The sequence below is a fragment of the Dromaius novaehollandiae genome, chromosome 12 (assembly GCF_036370855.1).
Source record: "Dromaius novaehollandiae isolate bDroNov1 chromosome 12, bDroNov1.hap1, whole genome shotgun sequence".
Taxonomy (NCBI): Eukaryota; Metazoa; Chordata; class Aves; order Casuariiformes; family Dromaiidae; genus Dromaius; species Dromaius novaehollandiae.
In genome coordinates, this window is record NC_088109.1 from 619,680 (window position 1) to 630,775 (window position 11,096).

The window sequence follows — 11,096 nt, forward strand, 5'->3', positions numbered from 1 at the left end:
GGGGGAGGCTTCCTGGATGAGGCCATCCCCTGTACCTGTCTCCCCTCCACCTCTCAGCCAGGGTCATCTGCAAGCGTAGCCAGGGGTTGCAGCCTCAGATACTGCTTGCATCCTTGGTGTGTTGCTTAGGCTTGCCACCCTTCACAGGCTGGACGTGGAGCTATTGGGTCCTCCAATCCCCATCGCTGTGCTGTGCAAACCACTGGTTGGCATGTACCAGCACAGATCAACCTTCCAGCTCTGCCTTTGCCACTGCCCTTCAGGAAACACCTCTGCTGTGGAGATGGGCCTGTGAGGGTTTTCTTAGCAGAAGGAAAGCTTTCACAGCTCCAGGAATGGATGATAGTTGTCCCAGGAGCATCCCTGACACTGGCAGGAGATCTTTACCCATGTAATGCCTCCAGCATGACATTCTCATGGGCACTATGCTGGGGAGCAGTTGAGCCCTGTGGAAGAGGGAACTGCCTGAGTTAGAGCTGCCCCCGTGACTTGGTGATAGTGTGCTGCTGTTTGCAGAGCATGGGACATTTCACTCCATGATCACACTCCAGTTCTCCCAGGAGGCCCCTGCGGCTCGGTACGACAGGGCTGACACGTAAGCCCTGCCTGGGGCAGTGGGCAGGGGAAGTCCGGTGCTGCCTGTGCCAAGCCAGGCCATGGGGACCTGCAACCAAAAGGCTCCGCTCTGTCCTTTTGCCAGTTTCCGGGCCAGGGGCATGAGTGGGATGTCCAGCTGTGGCTGCGGTTTGGGTGGCAGCACCGAGGTTGTCCGCCCTTCCAGCTCCCTGTGCTCCCTGCCCTGGAGAAAGGAGCCAACAGCCATGCTCACTTGCCTGGATGTGCTCCCTGGCTTTGGGGCATCCCAACAGCGCGAGGCATCACTGCCTTGCCAGGATCCCCTGGTTTCTGCTTCTTCTTCATTCCTTCTTTTTTGGAAAGACAGTCTGTCCCTTCCTCCTGTCTTGTCTTTGATGCCCCATACAAACCCACAGCCCGCCCCCCGCCCCCCGCACTCTCTGTTGCAGCAGGAGCTTCGTAGTGCACTTGGCCGTGGCCACGCGTCCCCAGCGCCCTCCAGCCTGCATTCACACACGCTGGGGACCGAGGCTGCGCAGCTCCACGTGTTGCCATGGGAACGAGCAGGAGTTGTGCTAATGGAAACCAGACCTGGGATTATGGGCCCCGTCCAGCAGTGAGCTGAGCCTGAGTGCTCTGCTTCCCCAGCTGGCACGGTCACACAAGCCAGTGAGCAGTGGGAGTGAGGGCAGGCGCAGAGGTCGGTACTGCCCCATCCTCTTTGCCACGGGGTCGCACGTGGTGCCCCAGGCATCCTGTGTACCTCACGGTGCCAGCAGGCCAGGCCATGAGTGATGCTGGGGTGCAGAGACATGCATGGAGCGGCAGGGACAGAGAAGAGCCAAGGACACTGTGAGAGCACCGCTGTGCCAAGGGACTTACCTGTGTCCCCTCAACCATGTCCCCCATGTATGCAAAATTTAGGAATGGCAGTGATTTCAGAGTAATACAGAATCCTTTCCCTGCTCCCACCTGCACCACAGCAGGATCTTGACCCTTGGCCATGCTACACAGGGCATGTGGGAGGCCTGTGGCGGCACAAGGACGGCCACAGGTTGGGTCAACACACCAGGACCTGAGCCACAGGGCCAGCAGAGCCACCATCTTCACTGCAACAGGCAGCATCAGGCTCCTTCCTGTCTGTCTTGCACAGTCTTGCCCCCCCACCCCTTCCCTGCTGACTAGACTCTGTTTCTAGCCCCCACAAATGCAGGGAAAAGGCTTGAAATTCTGCGTATAGACATCTGTACTCCCAGCCAGCAAGAGGGGTAAATATACCCATGGGAGGACAGAGAGAGAATCAGATAGCTCAAGATTTTTAAGCTAATCTCATGATTTTCTGGGGCTACTGAGGGCTTTCAAAAGCCTGGGAAGGCAACGTGGGCAATCTGGCGGCAGAAGATGGGAACCAGCAGCTCTGGGACGTGGTCCTGACACACTGATGTACCATGTAAGTGGGTTAGTGGCACAGCTGTGGGCATTGGCGGGTACTGAGGAGCAGCAGTGGACATGGAAATGGCAGTGGGGATGGCCCAAGGGCTGGAAGAAACTGGGACACCTCCGTGCATGTGGGTCTTCAAAGAGAAGTTTGACCAGGAGGTGGATCAGAGTGCAGGGAGAAAATAGCAGCACTAAGTGGTGACTTGGCCTATTGCAGAGAGACTCAGCAAGAGCGGAGTGTGGGAGGCTGAGACTGGAGCAGGGAGAAGGCAACAGGGCCTCGTGGCTGGAGCAACCAAGCCGGCATCCAGACTTTCCAGAAAATGTGGCAGGGCATAGGGAATGCTGCTAGCTTTGAGAGGCCATTGCTGGAGCGGAGATACTTTCAGGGACCATCACCAGCCCCACAGCCCCATTGAGGGATTTGATTTTGTCCTGGAGCTCCTGGGCACTCAGAGGCAGTGTCATGGGCACATTGTCCTCTGCTAGCTGCTGCTGGTGGAAGATCCTTTCATGCCTGTCTTCAAGGTGTTTCTGACACCTGAGGCTCCTTGACCTGGAGTTTCTACTGCAGGATGACACCCGTCCCTTGGGGAGCTGAGTGATTGCCCCTTTGTTCAGCTCCATGACTGCTCTCAGGCATGTGTCCAGTGATGGCTGGTACCATCCCAGCAAGAGCAAAAGGATGATCAAAAGGATGCTGATGGCAACCCAATGCCCAACACAGCCCAGACACCCTCCTCATCCATCCTACGTGGAGGAAAGAAGTCCATGTTTAAATTAGAGCCTTCCCTCACAAAGTACTTCCTTCCCCTCAGCCTCTGGGGTCACACATCCACATCTAATTCCCAGTTCGCCTTGCCATGCACTGCCTCGAGCTCACCCCAAGCTTTCCAGACGGCTCTGAGCCCCTCTGCCATGAGCTGAGAAGGTCCAGGCTCTCGCTGCAGCATGGAGCAGCCCCTCATAAGGCATTTTTCATCGACTTCAGCTCTGCCTTGGAGCTTGGCCCCAGCTCTCATGGCTGACAGCCTTCCATTTTGGCATTATCCATGTTCTCCTAGCCATGGTGGAGCCCAGGGAGGGGACGGTGGATCTGGAGGAGATGGCTGCAGCCCTGCAGCAGCAGGCATCAGCTGCCCATCGGCCTGCCAAGCTCCCCGCTGGCCCTGGCTTCCCACAAGCCTCCTCACTGGCGGCCCCTCTCAGTGGCCTCTCCTGAGTCGGCAGGGGACGCGGCAGACAAAACGTGGCGGAGATACCAGAGCCACGCATAGGCAAAGGGTGAGCAGTTGGCAAGGGGGCTTGGGGCTCCCAGTCCTCTGCCTGGAGACTTCTGGCACTGGCATTTGCCCCTCTATCCCCGTGTGAATCCAGAGCGCAAACTGGATCCATGGGGGGAGTGTTCCGCAGGGACCCTGGGAGACCGGGGGAACCAGGAGAGCTCTCTCCTGATCCCTGCGGGTTGGGGAAGCTGAGATGGGTTGTGCTGGTCCCTGTTCCCCCCCACCCCAAACACCATTGGTGCCCTCCCCTCTCCCTGAATCACAGCCTGCATCTCACCTTCCCTTTCCCAACTGGCAAAAATCTGTCAAAAGGATGCTCCTGTTCCCAACGGAGGCGGGTCGCCGTGGCAACTGGCAGGCATGATGGGGGGGAGCAGGATCCGACCCCCAGCACCTCACTATTCCCATCTCTCCCCCCACCACAGACCTCTTCCCAACACTGCAGCATCCCATAACCCAAACCCAGCTCGCACCCAAGGGCTAGGATTAAGCATCTGCCCAACCCCATCCAGCTCTGCTCATGGCTGTAGGGTCAGCAGGGGATGGCTGCAGAGCAGGGACAGCCCGAGGGCTTCCCATCCCCGTGGCCAGTCTCCATCCAGGCACTGTGCAAGGACTAGCCAGCTGATGCCACGCATCGGTACACTGTGTTTGTCCCTTCCCTACGTAGCCCATCTGGAAGCTTCCTCCCCACCATGCCCTTGACAACTGTCCCTCTTCAGCTGCTGCCTGAACTTCAAAGCCTACGAAGAACACACAACCTGGAGCTTTTCTTCTCTGAATTGCTTCCAGGCCAGAGAAGATGCTTTGAAAGCCCCCGGCCCTTCTCCCCTCCTCTGCAGAGTAATTTCCATTTCCAAAACATACAAAAAAGGAGTCTTTTTCCTCTTTGTTTCTCTTCTTCGTCTCTCTTTTTTTCCCCTCTGTCTTTGCCAGCTAAAAATATGCAACCCACCAGGGAGGGCAGGCTGGGAGAGCTGCTGTGCTGAAGGTTACTGAAGATCCTGGCTGCCGTGGGTGAGTGCCAGGCAGGAAGAGCTGCTGGAAGGGGACAGGGCCTTTTCCCCAGGCTTTCAAGGGGGTCCTGATCCAGGATATCCCTTTCCCCAGAGCTGGCATTTGAGACTTTAGATCTGTCATGGCAAGGACGTGTCTGGGGAAATGTTGGGTGCTGAGGGCCAGATTTCAAGTTGGTGACCTCAGCGTTGCCTGCTTGAGACATGAAGCCAATAAGTGATGTGAAACCACTGCTGCTCTACCGGGGCCAGCGTAAATGCATCACACCATGAAAGCCAAAGGGGTCAGATCTGACTGGAGGAAAGCCAGTCTGTCCTTAGAGTGAGTGGTGTAAGTTGGCCCCTCCATTTGGAGCCAGATGTGCTGGGACTGGGAGCACACAGACCAAGCTGGGGGCCAGGCATACCCCAACCTGATGTCCTGGTGTGTAGCAAAGAAATGCCCACCACAAGCATCTTCACTGTAGCAATGAGCTGCAAAAGCCAAACTGGCCAATTTTTTCTCCTGGCAAAGGAGACTCAAGCCTGTACTACAGGGATCAGAGAGACTCGGGAGGAGATGTGGGGCTGGGGGCAGGCAGGCAAACAGCAAGCAGTCCCAGGAATGCTAGCCAGGTGTGGGAGGGATGTAGGTGACTGAGGCAGAGGAAGGACGTGATTTACCTAATATCATGCTCCACCACAGAAGCGGATGGAGAAGAAAAACAACCCGGGGCTAGTTGTTCTGTGGAGACACTGTCAGGAGCTGAGAGACACCGAGTGGTGCCAAAGCAAGCGGGGAAATTAAATTGTGATGAATCACCCGGAGCAGGCAGAGTTCACCTGAGCTGCAGCAGCGAGGAGCTGCACTGCTAATGCAAACATGCCATGTATCACACGAGGCAGAGCTGGCCCCAAGAGCAGCAGGAATGCGAGCACACCCCTCTAGAAAAAATAACTGCTGCAGGTAATCCCAGCCCTGTCACTCCACTGAGCTCACGTTTGTGAGCGTGAGCACCCCGTTGTGCCAAGCGCCGACACCAGCTGTGGGGTGCGGGAGATGGGCTCTGTCCTTTGCAACCTGTCAAGCAAACTCAGAAAAATATGTTTTTAGGCTCACAGGGTCTTAACTTTAGGTCTCAACCAGGTCTGCATAAAAGGCCATGGGCCTCAAAGCTGACTTTTTTGTTGTTGTTGTTACCAAGGATGTGAACTTTGCAGAGAGACTCAAGGCTGGGTTTGCAGGAAATTTTGTCAGCACGTGGTTAATAACCATCCATGGGTCTTGCCCTGCAGATGGTGACCCCATGCCAAGGAACACCTTTGCCACACAAGATGTGTGGGAAGCTTTGCGTCACCCGTGGAGTCAGGGGCCCCCTCCTGGGCCAAGTTCTCCTGGAGTGCAGGGGTGCAGGGGGCCAGGACACCAGGGTAGGAGCAATTTTGCCAGGGGAGTGCTAGACAGCTTCACATAACAGGACACATCTTTTTGGTAGTCAGCCCATGGGGACAAAGGTTTTCTTGCCATTTCCAAAAGAGCTGAGAGCAGATTGTGGGGAACAGGATCTGGCACACTCAGCGGGGTGCCAGGAGATGCACAGCCCAAAGAGAGGAAGATGGCCTGGGATACAGCAATGACTCTTGCCAAGGCTGCCTGCAATGCCCCTTGGATGTAAGAAGAGCAGGGGAAGCCTGTTGTGGATTAAAAGCTGCTTATGAGGCAGGAAGCAAACAGTAGGAAAAAATTCCCTGTGCAAGATGAGGTTAATAGCAGGTGGCCCCAGAGCAGAACCAGGCCTGTTGTTGGTCAGGATCTTTATTGGAGCCCTGGGAGGGAGGTGGCGAGGAACTGAGAGGTGGCGAGGAACTGAGAGGTGGCAGGTTTTGGTGATGACACACAGCTATTTCACTCCTTCTGGGCCTGAAAAACATGGACCCAGTCAGGGAGACCCTGGTGCAGAAGGTACCAAGTTTGGATTGGGGGGTGGTCAGCAACATCCCCAAGGCAGGGTGGCCTCCAAGCCGAAGGTCAGGTCCATGGATGTCCCAGCCACGCAGGCAGACCCAGGGGCTGTGGCCACATCACTGAGCCTCTGTCCCTTCAGCAGTGTGATGGGGGCTGAGTGCTCCCACGCCAGGAGCCCAGCACCAGACAGCAAAGGAGGCTGCCTCTGGCCAGATGCTGACTGCCTCCAGCTCTCTGGGGCAGCTCTGAGCTCAGGCAGTGATTTATGGAGAGATGGATTAGTCAGGGATAGGAGGAGGAGGAGGTGCAGGGGCAGGCGTGGCAGGTGCTGACAGAAGGAAAAGGGCTATCAGAGCAGGATGGGGGGGTGCATCCCATGCAGCCAGGCTAGAAAAGCTGCAGGCTTCCCTGGAGCTCGAATTTACTCCTGCAGGGATGGAGACAGTCTCACCAGGCAGAGGGTTTCAGGCACATCTGCAGCCTGGGAAAGCATGTCTGCACATCAAGCCTGTTCTTGGAAATGGCCCTGGGCATCCTTCTGCTTGGACAGAGGGAGACGGCCAGCCCCGCTCTGTGGAGAATGGACACATACCTCCTGGATGGAGGGGCTGGCCTGACAGACGGACACTGGCCAGCTGGCACCACGCGTGCTGGTTCAGTGGATGGACAGACATATGCTGGGAGGGGTGAAGCTGGATATATGAGGGACAGTGAGCGGATACCATGGCCAGCCAGGCTGGTTGCGTGGCTGTTGGCAGGACAGCATGCCATGGGTGAGCCTGTGGAGGGGGCATACTTTGTACGGACAGACAGATGGACAGATGGATGGATGGAGGCCAAGTGTGGAGGGAGATATGTCACCATGGCGTAGGCGGGTAGCTGGGGCAGTGCAGCTGGGACAGACAGATGGACACCCGCCCTCCATGCAGCTGAGTGGTGCCTCCCAGGCCAGGGTCCTGGGAAGAAGTGCTGGAGGCTGCTATGCCCTGAGGGCTGGCTGTAGAGCAGGGTGGGAGGCAGAGCCCATGTGGAGGGGAACATCACTGGGCAAATCACACTGCTCCCTCCAGGCGCACTCAGCCCCACACCTTTACTTTCCCATAACTCCTGCGACAATGAAAAGCCTTTTAATGCTTATTGCTCTGTATCAGCTCTCCCCAGTAACAGCACCAGATGCCAAATAGGGATCCCATGAGAGCACTCATGAGATGCTTGCTCCAGATCCTGCTCCAGGCACCCTGCATGGGATGCCCCAGACGCAGACATGCCCCAGCTCGGAGTCCGGTGGGCTCAACCATGCACTCCCAGCAACCTGCAAGCAGGACCTTGGGGCAGATTCCACTCCGGGCACTGCTGCAGGCCATGGGCACACAAGGGCAAGGCTGTGCCAGATGACATTGGGCTGGGTTTCTTGGGCAGATGGGGGATGAAACGATACTAAGAAGAGTTGAGGCACCTCTATGGGGCACAGTGTGAAGTGTGCTGTGCCAAGAAGAGGAGGAGGCAGTGGATGTCACATGTGCTCTCAAGGAGCCAGGGGACATGCCAAGCCTGGGCAGGGGTAAAACTGTGGCTGCATGTATCCTGGCAAAGCTTTGGCTGTGGCACAGCCAGCCCACTTTGATTTCCTGTCCTGTTCTGGGCTGGGTGCAGATGTCAGAGCTGGGAGCAGAGGCAGGACTGCAGGGCATCCACAGGCAAGGGTTCTCCTTCACAGCTTCCCCAGACAGGGAGGGAAGTGAGTTTGGCTCCAAAATGCCTTCAGAGCCACCACCAAAAGCTAATAACCCTGACAGAAAGCTGAGCTGCGAGGAGGTAGCAAGAAAGACCCCCACACCATGTCTTAGAAAGCAGCAGGCCCAAGGAAGGCAGGATTTTGAAGAGATCACAAATTGAGAGGGGCACCTTCCTCTCACTCCTCTGGCCCCATCCCCTAGCCATTCATCTCTCCTTCACCAGGAAAACTCCTGTTCGAAGAATCGCATTGCACAGGGTAAACTGAGGCACAGTGAGAGCAGCACCAGGACCAGGGTTTGTCTCCCTGAGTTGTGTATGGGCTGATTCTCCTTGGGAATGTGGAGACCCAGGCTCATAGGTGGGTTTAACCCAACATCAGGACTCAGCAGCTCTGGGTTTTGCAGCGACAGTTTTGCAAGGGAAGCTCTCCCAGGGACCCAAAGGAGGAGGGCTTGTGGGACTATGGGTCTCCTTCACTGCCTGATGGAAAGGGAGCTCCTGGCATGGCATTGCCCAAGCTCAGCTTTCGGAGAGCCAGCACCTCCTCTGCCACATGGGGATCTGCACAGCGGCTAACCCAATAGCCCGCAGGATCAAGGACGCCCCAGCTCCTGGCAGCTCCCAGCCTGTCTGAGTGCCCGGGGCAGGTGGCATCGGATGGCTGAAGCTGTGACACATCCTTTCATCTCCTTCCAGGCAGGGTCTCACTTTCAGGTCACCTGCTGCCCTCTGGGATGGAGGCCAAGAGAGACACAGGCAGGTTTGATGTGCGAGACGTGGCCGCTCTGCCCTCACGTCCTCTGGCTGGATGGGGGCAGCGAGACTCCTGAGACAGCAGTCACTGCAGAAGCAACGTCCTGCCGCACTCACCCGATTCCCAGCTTCTCCATCTGGGGCCCGCAGAAGTGTCCCCAGCTCAGGGGGGGCTTAGCTAGTTTGGAGTCCAGCAAACATACCAGGAGTAAGGCAGGTTCCAGAGACTGTGGCCTCGCTCATATTTTCTGGTGATAAAATGGCTAATTCAGCTAGTGTAGCAAAAGGTACAGTGACCACAGGTGCCTCTTGGGCTTGATATCTCTTTGTCTTCCACCTAGCTCCCCTGCATTACTTGCTTGCCAGCTGAGAAAAGCCACGGTCGCCCCATTGCAGGAGTAGCTGGTCTTCCTCATCAGTGATATTGCAGACCTTTCCATTACCATCACTAGGTTCCAGAGTTAACACCCATAGTGCCCTAGGGGGATATGCCTGACTCTCTGGGCCATGGCTGTCATATCTCCGCAGCTGCAAGCAGAAGGTGTGACCCTCATTTTCAAGCTTCCCTTTGGGCACATAAAGGCCCAAAGCTGAGGACCAATGGTCACCCACATGGGATGGACTTGTCCATGCACATGTGCATGAAGGAGTTTCTGGGCACGTGTGCTTGCGTGCTCAAGAGTGTGTTGGGCAGCATGTGCATGTGTGGGTGCTTGTGCAAAGATGTGGAGGGGGGGTACTGGTTTCTGTGACATTTATGTGTGTGCATGTGAGGACATATCAGCATGTGTCAGAAGTGTGTGTGTGTGTGTGTGTGTGCACTTGAGAGCCAGGATGGGCTGTACATGCCACTGAGACTGCAGCCTCTCTTTGCTGCGGTGTTCCTCAGCATGTTCAGCCTAACGAGCCAGCACAGCAGAGTTAATTGAGGAGAGAGGCAAGCACAACTCGTCATTAAGGAAAGTGCTGCAGCAGGTATTGGTGGTGGCTGGAAAGAAGCTGCTTGTCCCCCTGGGCTGACAGCAGCCCCCGCAGGGGACACGGACAGCCTGAATCCCTGGGGAAGATGGCTGAAGAGAGGTGTCCTGTATGCACCGCTAACGAGGCCACAGCCCTGACCAAGGGCCGTCTCTGTTAGTAAAGGCAGCCAGGGAGGGGAATCGCTGCTGTCTGCGTAGAGGAATAAACCTGAGTGCTGAGAAAGGGGCAGTGCAGCCCAGCCAACACCTGGCCTCAAGCACAGCAGCAAGACCTGGGCATGGTACGGACAGGAGAGAGCACACTCCGTACCCCATCCCTGCTGCCTTGCATGGGGTTCCCACCCCACACCGGGTAGTGTGACAGGTTGCCCCACTACTGTGCCAGCCCTGGCTCCAGCCGAGCTGCGGGGAGTCTGTCTGCAGTCGGCCTGCTCCAGAGAACAGCTGGAAATGTAACTCTCTAGGCTAGTGAGCATGGTGGGAGCATCTGGCCAGCGCCGGGTTTGGTGTCAGGGCTGCGTGCCAGAGGGCTGGGGAACAAAGGCACCTCGAGCAGGATTTGAGGAGTAAATAATATGGCCTTGTTCTCTGGGGCCGGGGCTGACGGGAGGGTGCTGAGCCCTGGGACTGGCAGCATGCCTGCAGCCCTTCCCCCAGCCCTGTCTGCACCCCGGCCTGCATCCCTGCCCACAGCCTCTGCCTTGCACCCCTGCATCCAACCCTTGCATGCATCCCTGCCTACTGTCCTTCCCATAGCCCTGCCTGTGTCCCTGCCCACATCCTTACCTGCATCTCTGCCTGCAAACCTGCCTGCAGCCCCTGCCCGTGTGTCTGCCTGCACCCCTGCCTGCACCCTTGTCTGCACCCTTGCCGAGCAAGCCTGCCTACAGCCTGGGGTCCGGCAGCCTGCCTGCACCCCTGCCCCACAGCCCTGCCTGCAGCCCTGTCCCGCAGCCCTGCCTGCCTGGCTTTGTTTACTCAGATGCTCATGCCCGTTTCTTGCAACATGAGCCAGGGCCCACAGGAATGTGGCGGGGAGGGAGGCCGAGGGCTGGGGGTGAGGGCAGGGAAGGTGGGGGGGCCGGAGGCAGGCTCAGCACATGGTAAAGTGTGCCCTGCTCTGCCACTCACCAGTGGAAGTGGAGATTTTCCTGCTGTGCATGAGACCTTGCCCTGCCTTTGCCTCAGGGCCGGCCCCAGGCAGCAGCCCGTCAGCACATAGCTGTGCCCTCTCCTAACAGGGCACAAGGGCCCCAGCTCCCCAGACAGGAGCTGGGACCAGCCTCCCTTTGGGCACCCTCTGGTCAGAGTTCCCATCCCTGAGCTCTTCACCCCAAGCTGTAAATACAGTCCTGGTAGAAGA